Raw genomic sequence first — 17,666 nt, forward strand, 5'->3', positions numbered from 1 at the left:
TGGATTAGGTGTCTAAGCCCATAACTATATTTGGTATATACTTGATTTGATTATGAGCATGGTCCTTTTGAGTTGCCTTCACTCATGCAACTTGATAGGATGAAAAGTGGAGAGAGAGTAGGATTTATTATATGAATAATAAATTGGTACTCAAAATGATTTTATTAATATATTATAAGATTAATATAGTATTTGGAAATCATATTATTAATTAGGAATTAATCATAAATTAATTCGATTTTAATTTTGGGATTAAAAGGAGTTGATTAATAATGGAGGAGCTATTTTGCAAATCATTGATAGTTGTGAAACTGGGCTTAGAACTCCTTGTAAGTGGAGTGGACGAAATTTATGGGTTTCCCCATAAGATTTCGTCCAAGGGCTTACCAAGGAGGTCCATGGGTTGCTTTGTGCTTAAATTAGGAACTAGGGTTTCCTTATTCAAGTCTAGCTTGAAGACTAAGGTGATGTTTGTTTTTTTGGAAAAAACCTCTTCAAACCTCTTATTGCTGCGCGGCGCAACACACGCGCAACACTTTTCATCTCGCAGCTGTTTGTTTTTCAGAAGCCTTTGGATTTGTTTGTTTTTCAGAAGTCTTTGGATTAAAAAACCTCTTCGCGTGTTCTTCTTGGCGCATCACTTGTTTTGCCTCTTCCTACCTCTTCCAACCACTTCTTCTTTTTTTTTCTTGCTAAAATATTGATTATATATTGCTGAAATCTTATTTCACATTTTTTTACGTTTTTCTTTGTTTATTCTTGTTGATTTTTTTTCTTTTTTTTATATTGAAGAATAATAATTTGTTGATGAAATATCTGTCACACCCCCAAACCAAGGATGGCGGAAACGTCCGGGGGTGGAGGACTTCATGTATAGTATCATAACAACAATTGTAATAGTAATTCAAGCAAACACAACCAACATATATATAATTGAAAAAGTTACATCATTGTATAAATTACATGTTTACGAATCAATTACAATATGTTGACAAAATATGAAATAGTAGACGCCTTAGCGTCCCATCCTCAAAAGCACTTGGTTACCTGTTTAATGATTTTCTGAGAATACAAGTTGTTTGGAAAAGTGTCAACACAAAGGTTGGTGAGTTCATAAGCTTTTGTTTGATATTATTATAAGCCTTTCGTTTGTAAAAGTAGTATTTGTTTTAGAAAATCCAATATTTTCCTTAAAATGTATATGTAGTCTTAAATTCAAAGACCGAAATGTATAAGTAACTTTTCTTACTTATAATAAATAATGTAAGTTTAAATCGACATAAACTCGTTTAATTTTAATGAAGTTCCCGTAAATTCCAATATTTATTAATACTTTGTGTGAGTTTATTATAACCATGCTATCACCAAGGTTGCCTAAAACGACGTTCTTCGGGCGTCGGAAATGTTATGACATTTGTCACCCTAGACCTATCGGTCTAACTGTTGCATGTAGTTTAGGTGTGGGTTTGTCAAACCCAATATAGATCTATACACAACTATCACGCTCTCCCTCAAGGAGACTCTGGTTACAATACAGGACTTAATGGTAGTTTGAAGTAAATGTCTCACAAAGTCATTAACGGAATTACGTGTTATGAAAACTTGGTACCGTATGGCCGTACCTTGCTTAATGAAAATATCCTTTGTATAAATGTACCCTTTTTAAATGTATGTGTTATGTAATGTATCATAAACTATACCTATTATAGTTTATCAACCAAGGGTAGTACGTAGTAATGTATGCAAACTATATTCAAAATAGTTTATTAAATGTTTGAATGTATCGGTTGTACTTTGATTATAATCACTTGTTATTCTTTATATTTTATATGTACAAATCCATTTGTAAACTGATGTGTGTCTAAATATTAAGATGAAATGTCATATATTGCAATAACATATAATCACATAAAGATATACACCTTGCTCAACATGTTACAAGGTGAAATGAAATTGACAGCAACTTTTCGTTGAATACAGTTTCTGTTACTGTTCTTAGAAAATTTATAGAAAAATCATCAAAGCTCTAAATCCAAATCCGCAAATTCTCAGAGTTTGGAATATGAGTCTAGTTTGTTCGTAAATTTTATCATGATTTTTAGTGATCTCTAACAGAGGTGAAAATGTTCATAATCACAGACTGGTCCGGGTTTGCCTCTGAAATGACAGGCAGTTTTGTAAAAATCACCATAAATTGTAGAAAAATCATATGGAGATGTGCAAGTAGCCATTTTAAAGCTAAGAGTTTGAACTACTTGCACCTGGAACAGTTTTGAAACCTAAAATATTTAAGTTGACCAAAACAGTCCGTGATCGAAGTTCATCTTTTCTGATGTAATCTGATAGAAAAAGTTTAATTGTGTTCTTGATGATTTTACTTGTATTCCCCCCTTAAAACTTAAGAAAAACATGTAAATGTAGGGGTATGAACTCACCCTATGTGGTTTCAGTAGATGAAAGTGAGAGAGAGGAAGTGTTCAACCCAAGGACACTAAGAAGATGTATTGATGATTCGAGAATCTAACATCGAATAAGATGGAATTTGTGTAAGATATCAATGATTTGAGTAGAATGGAGTGTAATAATTATATGAATGATGAAGATACTTACTAATTGAAGAAAGAAATCCCTGAAGAAAGCCTTGAAGTTCTTGAAGTTGAGAGAAAAGATGAGAGAATTTTGGAGAGTGTCCTTTGGTTGCTAAGTGTAGAATGAAAGAACTTTATGGAGAATGAGGAGAGAGGATCAATCCTCTAGCTCTTAGAACGTGGGAAGAGCTGGAGATTGGGTGTAAAGGTCCACTAAGGAGACAAGGGGTAGTGGGAAAGAGTGGCTGATCATAGAGTGAGGTGGTGGTGGTTTGCTTTTGCCATAAATTAAGGAAAAACAAATATTCCCTCAATAATTAGTTCAACCACTAATTCTTTTAATATATTTTTATAAAACCCTGGAGATTTATATATTTTGGGGCCTTAGTTTATAAAATAAAGTTTTGGGTGAAAATCCCACGTTAAAATAATGAAAAACGAAGTCGTAGTCGAAAAACCGGTAAAAAGGGGCCGTCTGCGAGACCTCTCGCATGGAGGCCGGATTCGGACCCTCGCATGCGAGGCTGCTCTCTGATGGCTTCAGATTCGGTCTCCTGAGAGGCTTCAGCTTCGGTCCTGATGAGAGGCTTCGGATCCGAGGCCTCGGATGAGAGGCTTCGGTCCTGAAGCTTCAGTTCCAGGTCCTTAAGGCTATTTTACCCGTTTTTACCCCGTTTCAAGCGATTTTTGACCTGGTTAAGGGTCGATATGATCCAAATGATTACAAAAAGTTAAAGTAACTTTTGAGAGAGATTTGGGAGAGATTTCAAATAGAAAGAGATAGAGTGAAAACGATTTAGAGAGGTTTCGTTTGTGATTAATTTGAGTGTCCGGCTTCACAACGCAAGGTTCGTAAACCCCGTTAAACCGTGTTTTAGTGTCGTACACAATCCCGATGATTGTGCAATAGTGTTTTATCGCTTTGGTTCGTTGTTTAGCACTGTTAAGGCTAAGGAAAATCAAACACATGAACTTTCCAAATGATGATTTCTCATTAAAATAGCAAATTGTATAGTGATTACATAACGTAAACCCTAACATACAAGGGTTATTGGAGTTGACCGGTTTGACTTGTTGACTTTGTTTGACTTTGACTTGACCGAAATTTGACGGTTGTCACATCATCCCCCCGTTAGAAGGAATTTCGTCCCGAAATTTTCATTTTGACTGGGATTTCAAGAGTTTGGGAAGAGATGTGGATACTTTTGTTTCATCTGATCCTCGCGTTCCCAGGTGAATTCGGGTCCTCGTTTAGCGTTCCAACGGACCTTCACGATGGGAATACGACTTTGTTTCGTTCGTTTGATTTCCCGATCCATGATTTCGACTGGTTCCTCCACGAAGTGGAGATTTTCGTTAACTTTGATTTCGTCGAGTGGTATTACGAGTGTCTCATCAGACAAACACTTCTTTAGGTTCGACACGTGAAATGTGGGATGTACTTTGTCGAGTTCCTGAGGTAATCAAAGTTTGTATGCTACTGGCCCAATCCTAGCAAGGATTTCAAATGGCCCGATGTACCTTGGATTTAGTTTCCCGCGTTTGCCGAATCGTATCATTCCTTTCCAAGGGGAAACTTTTAGTAGTACACGATCACCCACCTGGAATTCCAAGGGTTTGCGTCGTTTGTCTGCGTAACTCTTTTGCCGATCGCGAGACGCTTTCAGTCTTTCTCGAATTTGAACGATCTTTTCTGTGGTTTCCCTTATGATTTCAGGGCCAGTGAGGGTGCTATTAGAGACTTGCCCTCTAGCTAGCTGTGTATCCCCCACCTCAGCCCAACACAGGGGTGATCTGCATTTGCGACCGTAAAGAGCTTCGAATGGAGCGACTTTGACGCTAGTATGATAGCTGTTATTGTAGGAGAATTCGATAAGCGGTAGATGGGTATCCCATGCTTTACCGAAGTCTATCACACAAGCTCTTAACATGTCTTCCAACGTTTGAATGGTTCGTTCGCTCTGTCCGTCGGTTTGTGGGTGGTAGGCCGTACTCATGTCAAGCCTAGTTCCCAATGATTTTTGTAGAGACTGCCAAAACCGTGAGGTAAATCTACTATCTCTATCAGAGATAATGGATATCGGCACACCATGGAGTCATACAATCTCTCTGATGTACGTTCTAGTCAGCTTCTCCATCTTGTCGGTTTCTTTTATCGGTAGGAAGTGTGCTGATTTGGTCAATCTGTCTACGATTACCCATATGGTGTCAAGCCCGCCCGATGTCTTAGGCAGCTTGGTTATGAAGTCCATGGTTATTCGTTCCCACTTCCACTCAGGTATATCCGGCTGTTGCAATAGCCCGGATGGTTTCTGGTATTCGATTTTGACCTTGGCGCAAGTCAGATACCTGCTCACATAGGTAGCAATCTCAGCTTTCATGTTCGGCCACCAGTATAATTTCTTGAGGTCCAGATACATCTTATCTGACCCGGGATGGATGGAATATCGAGTCTTGTGTGCTTCATTCATGATGACGTCTCGGAGTCCACCGAACTTCAGTGTCCAGATTCGATTCATGAGATAACGTACTCCATCATCCTTGACTTCTAAGTTTTTATCCATTCCCCTTAATGTCTCTCCTGCCACCTTTTCTGGTTTCAAAGCTTCTAGTTGAGCTTCCTTGATTTGTATGGTCGTGTGGGAATGGATCGTCATTGTTAAGGATTTTACTCGGCGGCCCGCGTACTCCTTCCTGCTTAGAGCATCAGCCACTACATTGGCCTTGCCCGGATGATAACGAATTTCGCACTCGTAGTCATTCAGCAACTCTACCCATCTCCTCTGTCGCATGTTGAGCTCTTTCTGATTGAGGATATGCTGAAGACTTTTGTGATCAGTGAAGATAGTGCATTTCGTGCCGTAGAGGTAGTGTCTCCAGATCTTCAAAGCGAATACCACTGCTCCTAATTCCAGGTCGTGCGTAGTATAATTAACCTCGTGCGTCTTAAGCTCTCTTGATGCATATGCGATAACCTTCCCTCTCTGCATGAGCACACATCCGAGCCCTTGATTCGAAGCATCACAGTACACTACGAAGTCCTCGGTTCCCTCTGGGAGAGACAAGATCGGTGTGCTGCATAGGGCTTGTTTTAACGTTTGGAAAGCAGTTTCTTGTTTATTTTCCCACTTGAATATCACACCTTTCTGCGTCAAGGTGGTGAGTGGTTTCGCAATCTTGGAGAAGTTTTGTATAAATCTTCGGTAGTAGCCAGCAAGCCCAAGGAATTGTCGAATTTCGGTTGGCGTCTTGGGTGCTGACCAATTCTCGATTGCCTTGATCTTGGAGGGATCCACATGTATGCCTTTCTCACTTACCACATGGCCAAGGAAATCCACTTCTCTAATCCAGAATTCACACTTAGAGAACTTAGCATAAAGCTTCTCCGCTCTTAGTGTCTCTAGCACTTGGCATAGATGTAGGCGATGCTCTTCTTCGCTTTGCGAGTAGATCAAGATATCATCGATGAATACGATTACAAACTTATCTAGGTAGGGTCGACACACTCTATTCATTAGGTCCATGAATACCGCAGGTGCGTTTGTTAAACCGAAGGACATCACCACAAACTCGTAGTGCCCATAGCGAGTTCTGAATGCAGTTTTGGGAATATCTTCTTCTTGAACTCGTAGCTGATGGTAACCTGACCTTAGGTCGATCTTTGAGAAGAAATTTGCTCCTTGGAGTTGGTCGAAAAGGTCGTCGATTCGGGGTAGAGGATATCGGTTCTTGATGGTGAGTTTGTTTAGTTCCCGATAGTCGATGCACATGCGAAAGGATCCGTCCTTCTTCTTTACAAAAAGGACTGGTGCTCCCCAAGGTGAGAAGCTTGGTCTGATGAACCCTTTGCTCAAAAGCTCGTTCAACTGACTAGACAACTCTTGCATTTCTGTTGGTGCGAGGCGGTATGGAGCTCTGGCTACGGGGGTAGCTTCGGGTATTAAGTCAATTCTGAAATCGACTTGTCGTGCGAGTGGTACACCAGGAAGATCTTCTGGGAACACATCCGGGAAGTTACACACTTCGGGGATGTCTTTGATGTCTTTCACGTTTTGTTTCTTGTCTACTACGTGGGCCAAGAAGGCGTGGTACTCCTTCCGGAGATACTTTTGCGCTTTGATGCATGAGATGATTTGTAAATTCGCACTAGGTTTGTCACCATAGATGAGAAGGGTTTCGTCATTTGGTAGATTAAGGCGAACGGCCCTTTCGTAACATAGAATGTCGGCACGGTGAGGAACTAACCAATCCATCCCGATGATTACGTCGAAGCTTTTTATGGTGACCGGCATCAGGTCAATTTTAAATGTATGGTTGTCTAGAGTGAGAGTACACTCTGAGTATATATCGCTAGTGCGTTCTACTTTCCCATTTGCCATTTCTACTACATAAGTATCCTTTAGTGATTGGGGATTTTGTTCAAGTAATTGTTTATATTGGTGGCTCACGAAACTCCTCTCCGCTCCACTATCGAATAGTACGCATGCATAAAAGTTATTGAGGAGAAACGTACCGGTAACCACCGCGGGATCCTCAACTGCTTCCCCATGTCCTATTGCCAGGATTCTTCCTACTCCACCAGCATTAGGGGCTTGTGCTTTGGGGCAGTTTCTTTTGAAGTGACCTGCGTCTCCACAGTTGTAGCAGGTTCGGGTTGCCCCCGTACTGGCGACTTGGTTGATTGGTCGAGCCGGCGCTTTACAGAAACGAGCAGTGTGCCCCTTCCTGTCGCAGTTGATACAGTTCATCTCCCTACAAGCACCATTGTGGTGAAAGTTGCACTTGTTGCACTTGGGTAGGGTTCCAACATATGGCTTCGGTGGTGCAGTAGTGGCAGCATGGACAACAACAGTTTGTTGCTTCTTAGCGGGGTCCTGTGCTGGTTGGCTCTTCTTTTGGTTCCAGAATTTCCTTTTGTTGTTTCCCCCTTTTGATTGAACAGTGGTGGTGGTTGTAGTATTATGACCGGCTCGGTGGTCAACAAGTTGTTGTGCCAGCTCTCTGGCACTGTCAAAAGTAGTTGGCCTTGAAGCCAGGACACTACTTTGCACTTGGGGAGACAGTCCCCAAAGGTATCGCTCCACCTTTTTCTCCTCCGGAGTAACCATTGTTGGGCAGAGGAGAGCCAATTCATTGAATCAGGTGGTGTAGGTTTGAAGGTCGGAGCCCGTCATCCTGAGGTTCCAAAGTTCTTGTTCCAGCTTTTGAATCTCACCTCTCGAGCAGTACTCCTTCATCATCAACGTTTTTAGTTCTGCCCAGGTTATGGAGCTAGCCACTTCGAGAGTAAGTGAATTAATCCGGCAGTTCCACCAAGTAAGGGCCCGGCCGGTGAAAGTGAAGGTTGCGAACTTAACTTTGCTCGCTTCGGGGCAAGAGCACACCTGAAAGACTACTTCGGTCTTTTCAAACCATTGCATTAAAGTGATGACTCCCCCGCTCCCATTGAAGTTGTCGGGTTTGCCATTGGTGAAGTCTTTGTAGGTGCACTCTCTTGTGCGCACCCATCTGTCACCCTGGTTAGAGGGTGTAACACCTGGTCCAGATCCACCATTTCCATTAGAGACAATTTGGGACACAGCTGCCGCTACTGCTGCTGCTATTACAGCTTGGAGTATTGCTGGATCAAATTGTGGAAGTGGCGGCAGAGGTGTTTGTGATGGTGGTGGAGGTGTCGGTGATGGTGATGGTGGTGGAGGTGGAGGTGTTGGTAGTGGTGGTGGAAGTGTCGGTGATGGTGGTAGAGGTGTTGGTAGTGGTGGTGGAAGTGTCGGTGATGGTGGTGGAGGTGTTAGTAGTGGTGGTGGAGGTGGTGCTGCACTGCTAGATGGTCTAGTCTCCTTCCTTGGCGGCATGGTTCTGTCATAAGTTGTAAACCAATGTACTTTTAGTACAAGTATATTTATAGGAAGAGAAATCTTTTATACATAAAGTATATTATTACGTTGTTTTCCGATATGTTTACGATACATACGATTTTATACTTTTAATTGACCCAATACATTGGGCTATGAGGTAAAATGAAAGTCTAAAATATTTTATTTGAGTTTCCTTGTTTCCAAGTATATGACCATTTGTAAGAGTTTCCCATATGCTAATTTAGTCGGGACATAATTAATATATTTATTATAGTAACACAAAATACTCCTATAGTATTTGTAAATATTTAGTTTTGAGTTCTTAAAGTATCCTTTGTAGTGTGATATTAGGTTGTTAGATTTGTTGCCCATCCTGACCATCCCCCGGTATATGCAAGTCAATTCTCGGGCTGATATAGTTGATCAGGCTATATCCTTCCCAGAATTAATCCACATATACTAAGGCATACTCAAAATGTTCAACTCTTCTTCTTTTGCTTTATGTTTTCTCTAGTCATGATATCATGCGAGCATGTAATGTATGTATGTATACTTTAATCAAGAAAATCATTTATTTTCTAAAAGTATATTTATTTGAAAAATGCACAATTCAGAGACTATTAGTCCCAATTGTGTTTATAGTTTGTATATCTTATGTGGTTTGATATACTTAATTCACTATAAACTGTGCTCTGATACCAATCTGTCACACCCCCAAACCAAGGATGGCGGAAACGTCCGGGGGTGGAGGACTTCATGTATAGTATCATAACAACAATTGTAATAGTAATTCAAGCAAACACAACCAACATATATATAATTGAAAAAGTTACATCATTGTATAAATTACATGTTTACGAATCAATTACAATATGTTGACAAAATATGAAATAGTAGACGCCTTAGCGTCCCATCCTCAAAAGCACTTGGTTACCTGTTTAATGATTTCCTGAGAATACAAGTTGTTTGGAAAAGTGTCAACACAAAGGTTGGTGAGTTCATATGCTTTTGTTTGATATTATTAAAAGCCTTTCGTTTGTAAAAGTAGTATTTGTTTTAGAAAATCCAATATTTTCCTTAAAATGTATATGTAGTCTTAAATTCAAAGACCGAAATGTATAAGTAATTTTTCTTACTTATAATAAATAATGTAAGTTTAAATCGACATAAACTCGTTTAATTTTAATGAAGTTCCCGTAAATTCCAATATTTATTAATACTTTGTGTGAGTTTATTATAACCATGCTATGACCAAGGTTGCCTAAAACGACGTTCTTCGGGCGTCGGAAATGTTATGACATTTGTCACCCCAGACCTATCGGTCTAACTGTTGCATGCAGTTTAGGTGTGGGTTTGTCAAACCCAATATAGATCTATACACAACTATCACGCTCTCCCTCAAGGAGACTCTGGTTACAATACATGACTTAATGGTAGTTTGAAGTAAATGTCTCACAAAGTCATTAACGGAATTACGTGTTATGAAAACTTGGTACCGTATGGCCGTACCTTGCTTAATGAAAATATCCTTTGTATAAATGTACCCTTTTTAAATGTATGTGTTATGTAATGTATCATAAACTATACCTATTATAGTTTATCAACCAAGGGTAGTACGTAGTAATGTATGCAAACTATATTCAAAATAGTTTATTAAATGTTTGAATGTATCGGTTGTACTTTGATTATAATCACTTGTTATTCTTTATATTTTATATGTCCAAATCCATTTGTAAACTGATGTGTGTCTAAATATTAAGATGAAATGTCATATATTGCAATAACATATAATCACATAAAGATATACACCTTGCTCAACACGTTACAAGGTGAAATGAAATTGACAGCAACTTTTCGTTGAATACAGTTTCTGTTACTGTTCTTAGAAAATTTATAGAAAAATCATCAAAGCTCTAAATCCAAATCCGCAAATTCTGAGAGTTTGGAATATGAGTCTAGTCTGTTCGTAAATTTTATCATGATTTTTAGTGATCTCTAACAGAGGTGAAAATGTTCATAATCACAGACTGGTCCGGGTTTTACTCTGAAATGACAGGCAGTTTTGTAAAAATCACCATAAATTGTATAAAAATCATATGGAGATGTGCAAGTAGCCATTTTAAAGCTAAGAGATTGAACTACTTGCACCTGGAACCGTTTTGAAAACTAAAATATTTAAGTTGACCAAAACAGTCCGTGATCGAAGTTCATCTTTTCTGATGTAATCTGATAGAAAAAGTTTAATTGTGTTCTTGATGATTTTACTTGTATTCCCCCCTTAAAACTTAAGAAAAACATGTAAATGTAGGGGTATGAACTCACCCTATGTGGTTTCAGTAGATGAAAGTGAGAGAGAGGAAGTGTTCAACCCAAGGACACTAAGAAGATGTCTTGATGATTCGAGAATCTAACATCGAATAAGATGGAATTTGTGTAAGATATCAATGATTTGAGTAGAATGGAGTGTAATAATTATATGAATGATGAAGATACTTACTAATTGAAGAAAGAAATCCCTGAAGAAAGCCTTGAAGTTCTTGAAGTTGAGAGAAAAGATGAGATAATTTTGGAGAGTGTCCTTTGGTTGCTAAGTGTAGAATGAAAGAACTTTATGGAGAATGAGGAGAGAGGATCAATCCTCCAGCTCTTAGAACGTGGGAAGAGCTGGAGATTGGGTGTAAAGGTCCACTAAGGAGACAAGGGGTAGTGGGAAAGAGTGGCTGATCATAGAGTGAGGTGGTGGTGGTTTGCTTTTGCCATAAATTAAGGAAAAGCAAATATTCCCTCAATAATTAGTTCACCCACTAATTCTTTTAATATATTTTTATAAAAAACCCTGGAGATTTATATATTTTGGGGCCTTAGTTTATAAAATAAAGTTTTGGGTGAAAATCCCACGTTAAAATAATGAAAAACGGAGTTAAAACGAAGTCGTAGTCGAAAAACCGGTAAAAAGGGGCCGTCTGCGAGACCTCTCGCATGGAGGCCGGATTCGGACCCTCGCATGCGAGGCTGCTGTCTGATGGCTTCGGATTCGGTCTCCTGAGAGGCTTTAGCTTCGGTCCTGATGAGAGGCTTCGGATCCGAGGCCTCAGATGAGAGGCTTCGGTCCTGAAGCTTCAGTTCCAGGTCCTTAAGGCTATTTTACCCGTTTTTACCCTGTTTCAAGCGATTTTTGACCCGGTTAAGGGTCGATATGACCCAAATGATTACAAAAAGTTAAAGTAACTTTTGAGAGAGATTTGGGAGAGATTTCAAATAGAAAGAGATAGAGTGAAAACGATTTAGAGAGGTTTCGTTTGTGATTAATTTGAGTGTCCGGCTTCACAACGCAAGGTTCGTAAACCCCGTTAAACCGTGTTTTAGTGTCGTACACAATCCCGATGATTGTGCAATAGTGTTTTATCGCTTTGGTTCGTTGTTTAGCACTGTTAAGGCTAAGGAAAATCAAACACATGAACTTTCCAAATGATGATTTCTCATTAAAATAGCGAATTGTATAGTGATTACATAACGTAAACCCTAACATACAAGGGTTATTGGAGTTGACCGGTTTGACTTGTTGACTTTGTTTGACTTTGACTTGACCGAAATTTGACGGTTGTCACAATATCTTTATTTTATTCTAAAATATCTTTATTTTTTGTTAAAATATCATTATTTTTTGCTGAAATATCATAAATATTTGCCGAAATGTCATACATTATTAAATTTTCGGTATTAAAAAACTATTTTCGGATTATAAAATCAGTTTATTTTAATTTTTTAATATCTGCAGCAGCTTGCAGATGTTAAAAAAACAAACACGCTTCTTATTACAGTTGCAGCCGTTTGGTCCACATCTTCTACTGCAGAGGGTTGGAGAGGTGGTCCGCAGACTTTATGGATTTTTGCTTCAAAAAAACAAACAACACCTAAGCAACCTAGCCTTATATAAACCTCCTAAACCCTAAGGATTTCGGCCCTATGCATTCCAGACAGAAACCCTGGCCGATATCCTATCTCTCCTTGTCATCCTTGCTGTGTTGAGTGTTTGTGACTCCATTACAGGTGCAAAACTTCGGTCACTAAGCTTTCAAGAGTCAAGGATCTTCAAGGACTGTTCTTGTTATTACTACATAACAAGTGAGGTAATGATCAAACCCTAATTTCATATGTGAATTTTGAATTGTATATGCTAGATCTAGGGTTATTGCTTTGGTGTTCATATTTGTATGTTCAATAGAGAAAAACTTAGATCCAAAGCAATTAGGGTTGCATGATCACATAGGAATGTTGTTATGCTCACAACGCATCAATATTTTCATCACCACTATCAACTATAGCCGAGTCATCATCCAAACTACTAATTCTTCAATAATCTTCTTGTTTTTAAAGACCAATGCATATGATCTCACTTTGGTTGCTTCCTTCATTTCTTTGATGTTCTCTTTTCTACGAGCCTTGTTTTGTTTCCAAACAGACTACGAAGATCCATTGTCTTGATCTTTTCACTATTTTTAAGAATATTGATATAATGTTCCCATCATTCATCAAGAGAGCCAAGGAACTTGTGTACTAACACAAGATTTATCTTGTGATTTTAGGCTTTTCTATGTCATTGATCAAACAGTTAAACAATTTAAATTATAAGTCAATGATTCGTTCTTTGAGGAAAAGAAGTATTAATACCTTCGATTTAAGGATGCCCATCATGTTGTAATCCATTGTTTCAAGAACCATCATGGTTTTACTCAATCATATGGTGAAATTGTTTTCGTCGAAACGAGGATATTTGTTAAGTGAAAGTGATTGGAAGCTTGAAGGGGAAAAGCCATTTGAACTTGACGAGCCCATTCATTGATATAAGAACATATCAACATGATTCTAGATATTACTCTAATACCACTTGTTTGTCATGTAACAATCGATTCAATCAATGTAACCAGAAGAACACATTATAAAACTTCAATATAAAGAGAATAAGTTATACATTTATTCCGATTCGGCACACTCTTATTTATTTTACACATAGAAAAATGATTACAATTGTTTGGTCAAGAAGACATACAAAAATATAAACCCTATCGTAACATATATACTGGGTATGCATGATAAAATGTAATCTCAGTAAAACAGGGAGTCTTCCATCAGATAAGGAAACAAATCCTTTTCTATTTTTGAGTATAACCAAATAACTAAGATATCAGGATTGCTATTGGTGAACATGTCTTTAGTTAACTACAATCTTCAACACGAATCATGTTGATAACACCAACTAGACTGATTCATTGGTCTATCGGTTAGTTGATTAAGGCATCTGGCTGATGTAGTACTTCGACTCATCAAATCACTAGGTTTGGCCCTAACATTATGTTTGTTAAAATTAAAATTGTATATGTATTAATGGTACTGTGGTAGTGTTTTGAACTCTATAAATATCAATGGGTGGTGATAACATTTATTTAATGGTACTATGGTAGTGTATAGGTATAAGTACCTTACTTTATATTATTCTAATGCTTAATATTTCATTCTGTTATTCCGATATAGCTCATTCCCACACATGAAGAATGAACAACAAGGTACATGCTTTTTTTTCTATAAGGTACACTCCCTCGAAAGAGAGTTGGTTTTATCTTACAAACGATATAACTTGGTCATTGTATGTGAGATACATAAAATGAGAGTTCTATTAGACAAAAGGGTATACTCCCCCTACTCCCCTCACTTTTACTTTGTCGCCTACGACCCTTTTCATTTTTGCATCAGTTTTCCCTCACTACTAAAACCTAGGAAATTGTCATATTTTACTTCCCCTCAGTTAGTTCTCTTTTTCTAAATAAAATTAATATGCTATAATTTGATAGATAAATAAAATTAATTTTTTAGAAAAATCTTAATAAATAGGAAATTAATAAAAATGTAAATATTTCATTACTTGAAAAAAAAGTACATAGTTAAAATAAAAAAACTAAAACATAACGACAATTAAAATACTACATCATGGCGAATTGTAACTTGAATACTTGACGAACAATTGTAAATCTTCATATGTATCTTCGAACAAATCCTAGTATAAATACGTGACATTCCCTATTTTGCGGAAAATCCCAGTACAATAAAACATTTTACGAAAACTGTCTCGTTTTATTAAAATATCATACATAAAGATATTGTTTCAAAATATAAAACAATAAGGATGTCATAATCAATACACAACATACGTTACAACCTAAAGACCTAATGATACTGAACACTATTCTAGGTTGTCTTTTAATAAGTCGACATCTTAATCAAGTTCCAACAACTTTAACCCTGTTACCTATGATGCATATAATTTGAGTGAGTCGAGTTGGGAAACCTGGTGACACACATAGGGTTTTCAATCCCATGATATTATTATGATATTAATTTATAATTATCAAGCCTGAAAAACCAACTGTTACCAAACTATATAGATATAACACCTAACTTAGATATCTATACAACATTACACTATTTTTGGGAAGTGATATGACATCCTCTAATTTTCATAACAAATTAAAACTTTTCTTTATGCTTTTAAAATTATATTATCATTGATGCGGAAATTACCAGTACATTTTGAGTACAAGTGATTGTCTTAATTTAATAAAACCCCAAGGACGTCATAATCGATACGGCAACATAAGTTACAACGTAAATACTTAATGGTCCTGAACTCTATTACAGACTGTCTCTTAATTACTTAGCATCCGAATCAGGTTCCAGTAGCTTAAGTCTTGATACATGTGATGCATATAAACTGAGTGGGTCAGGTTAGGAAACCTGGTGACATACATAGGATTTCAATCTAATAAGATTTTCATGATAATCCTCCTTATTTATCAAACCTGCAAAACCAACGCTTACCAAGTAGTATAAATATGGTTTAAATATCTATAGACGCCTCTGCCCATCCTAATTGATCCTCACAAATCCTAGTCCACGATTATCATGAAGTTTTAGCTTACACGATGAACCGTTTAAAGGGTTTGACTACACAACTAGGGGCTTCCTTGGTCAGTGTAATTCAGAAAGGCACATGAGCCTTTAGAGTATTTTGATGAATATGATATTACCTTTGATCTACGTCTGTAGGTTATGATCCTACACTAGCAACGTAATTCACTAGACCGCCTAGAATGGTCAAGTGTTGTCATCCTACTTTGGGGTATGACCAAATATACCATTAATAGTTGTTTGATTAGGACCCACCATTTCTGGTCATCCCAAGATGGAATACTGATATGTACTCCGTTACGGACCCACCATTTCCTAACTTACACACATTCCCCGAATGATACTACCCATTATCAAACTTAATTAAACTGAGCACCCTTTATAATATAACTACCGGGCTTATGAACTTTTCTCGGAATACTAACTCTATTTTAGGCAATCCTATCCTAATATTAACATAGAGTATTACGTATTAAGATTTTCTTTATCTTTCTTACTAATCATACTTCGATTATTTATTGTCATGTAATCATATTATCTATATATTATAACACATGTAGAACCATATCTGGTCCCCACCTTGTATATAAACATATATATATATATATATATATATATATATATATATATATATATATATATATATATATATATATATATATATTCCTACCATATATTCCAGGAAATGATCATATAGTTCACAGATATTTAATAAATTCAATAAATACTTGTATTAAAATTATGTTCGTGAAAGGAACTATGCACTCACTTGATGAAATGGGCGACTGATGATTTTGGCAGCGCTTCGATTCGTACTTCCAAAGAGACCTAAACGTATAAATCACTAAGCCTTAGTCTAGTTTCATAATCCTAGAAACTATAATAATTATAGTCCAGATTACTCAATAATATCAATGTCTACATTAAGATATATCAAGTAAGGAATAACTAGGTAGGATCATCTCGGAGGTAGGGTCTGTTTGGTATATAGAGTATATTGTTTGGAAATCCCACTTTAAACACCTCACTAAATCCAGCTTGTACATTACTCCCGTGAGTAGATCAATCAGTATAATGACTTAGAATCACTGATAAATTTTAATTATTGGTTCATAATAACAACTTACAAAGTAATCTAGCGAAAACCAAGAACTTATGCGTGCATAACTATGATCCGGGAGCTTCTTTTCACCAGCTATCTAACACCGTAGGGCTTCGCTAAAGGGGTCGGGAAATCAGGAGTATCGGGACTAAGGAGTGGAAAGAGCTCCAAAGGATTCGGGTGGAGTTGGGATGAGAAATGAGTTGATTTCCGAGGGTTTATATAGGCTTGAAAAGTGTGGGTGTCGTGCATATATTAGGTGCGCTCCGCACATCTGGTCGGATAAGGGTGACGTGTCGTTCTCTCCATGGTGCCACGTGTCGCATTCTGGGTGGTGTGGCAGTGCGTACCGTGCATGCTGTCTGTGTGCGCGGCTGCACACAATTTTTTCTATTTTCTTAGAAAATTCGTAAATTGATCACAGAGCTCTATTTTCGATGGGTTTTATATCCACGCATAGTTATCAAATACATCTACAACTTTCATTTAGATTCTGTCGGCTAATTTTGAATTTATTTTTATGGTTATATTTTTAACAGGCTTAGACTTTAAAGTCCGTGTAAAAATCATAAATTTCTCATATGATATCCGTTCTCAATTGTCGTTATGTTGTTGGGTTCCTATTAACGAGATCTTCCATTCTCGTTTAGATTATTTCGGCTAAAAATCAACCAATCTAAAATTCGATATCATTGTTGTACACTGTTGCGCTGATATTAGAAAAATCATAACTTCCTCTTACGAAGTCAGATTTGGGCGTTCTTTGTATGTACGCTCACAGTTTTACAACTACTAAGACTTTTGTTTCTATTACTTAGGCTAATAAGAAACCTATCTCCAATTTACCATTTACGATATGATGACTGATCGTGAAAGTTCAGAAGTCTATAACTTCTGTATACGAAGTCGAATATGAGTGTGCTTTATGTGTAAGGGGTTCATATCGCAACTCCTACATTTTCCATCAAGATTATTTTCCCTACATAATCTTTTATTAAGATTTCAATTGCATTGATTATCGATAAATCACTAAAATGTCTTTATAATACATAGTCTGCAATTCACACGACTAATGAGAATCCTAATCGAGGATTTATATTATTATTATATCTTAGCCCAAAGTTGCGGGTGTTATAAATAATGGCTATGGTTTCT

Source organism: Lactuca virosa, chromosome 2, assembly GCF_052849685.1.
Source record: "Lactuca virosa cultivar CGN04683 chromosome 2, Lactuca_virosa_CGN04683_v6, whole genome shotgun sequence".
In the NCBI taxonomy this organism is placed as follows: domain Eukaryota; kingdom Viridiplantae; phylum Streptophyta; class Magnoliopsida; order Asterales; family Asteraceae; genus Lactuca; species Lactuca virosa.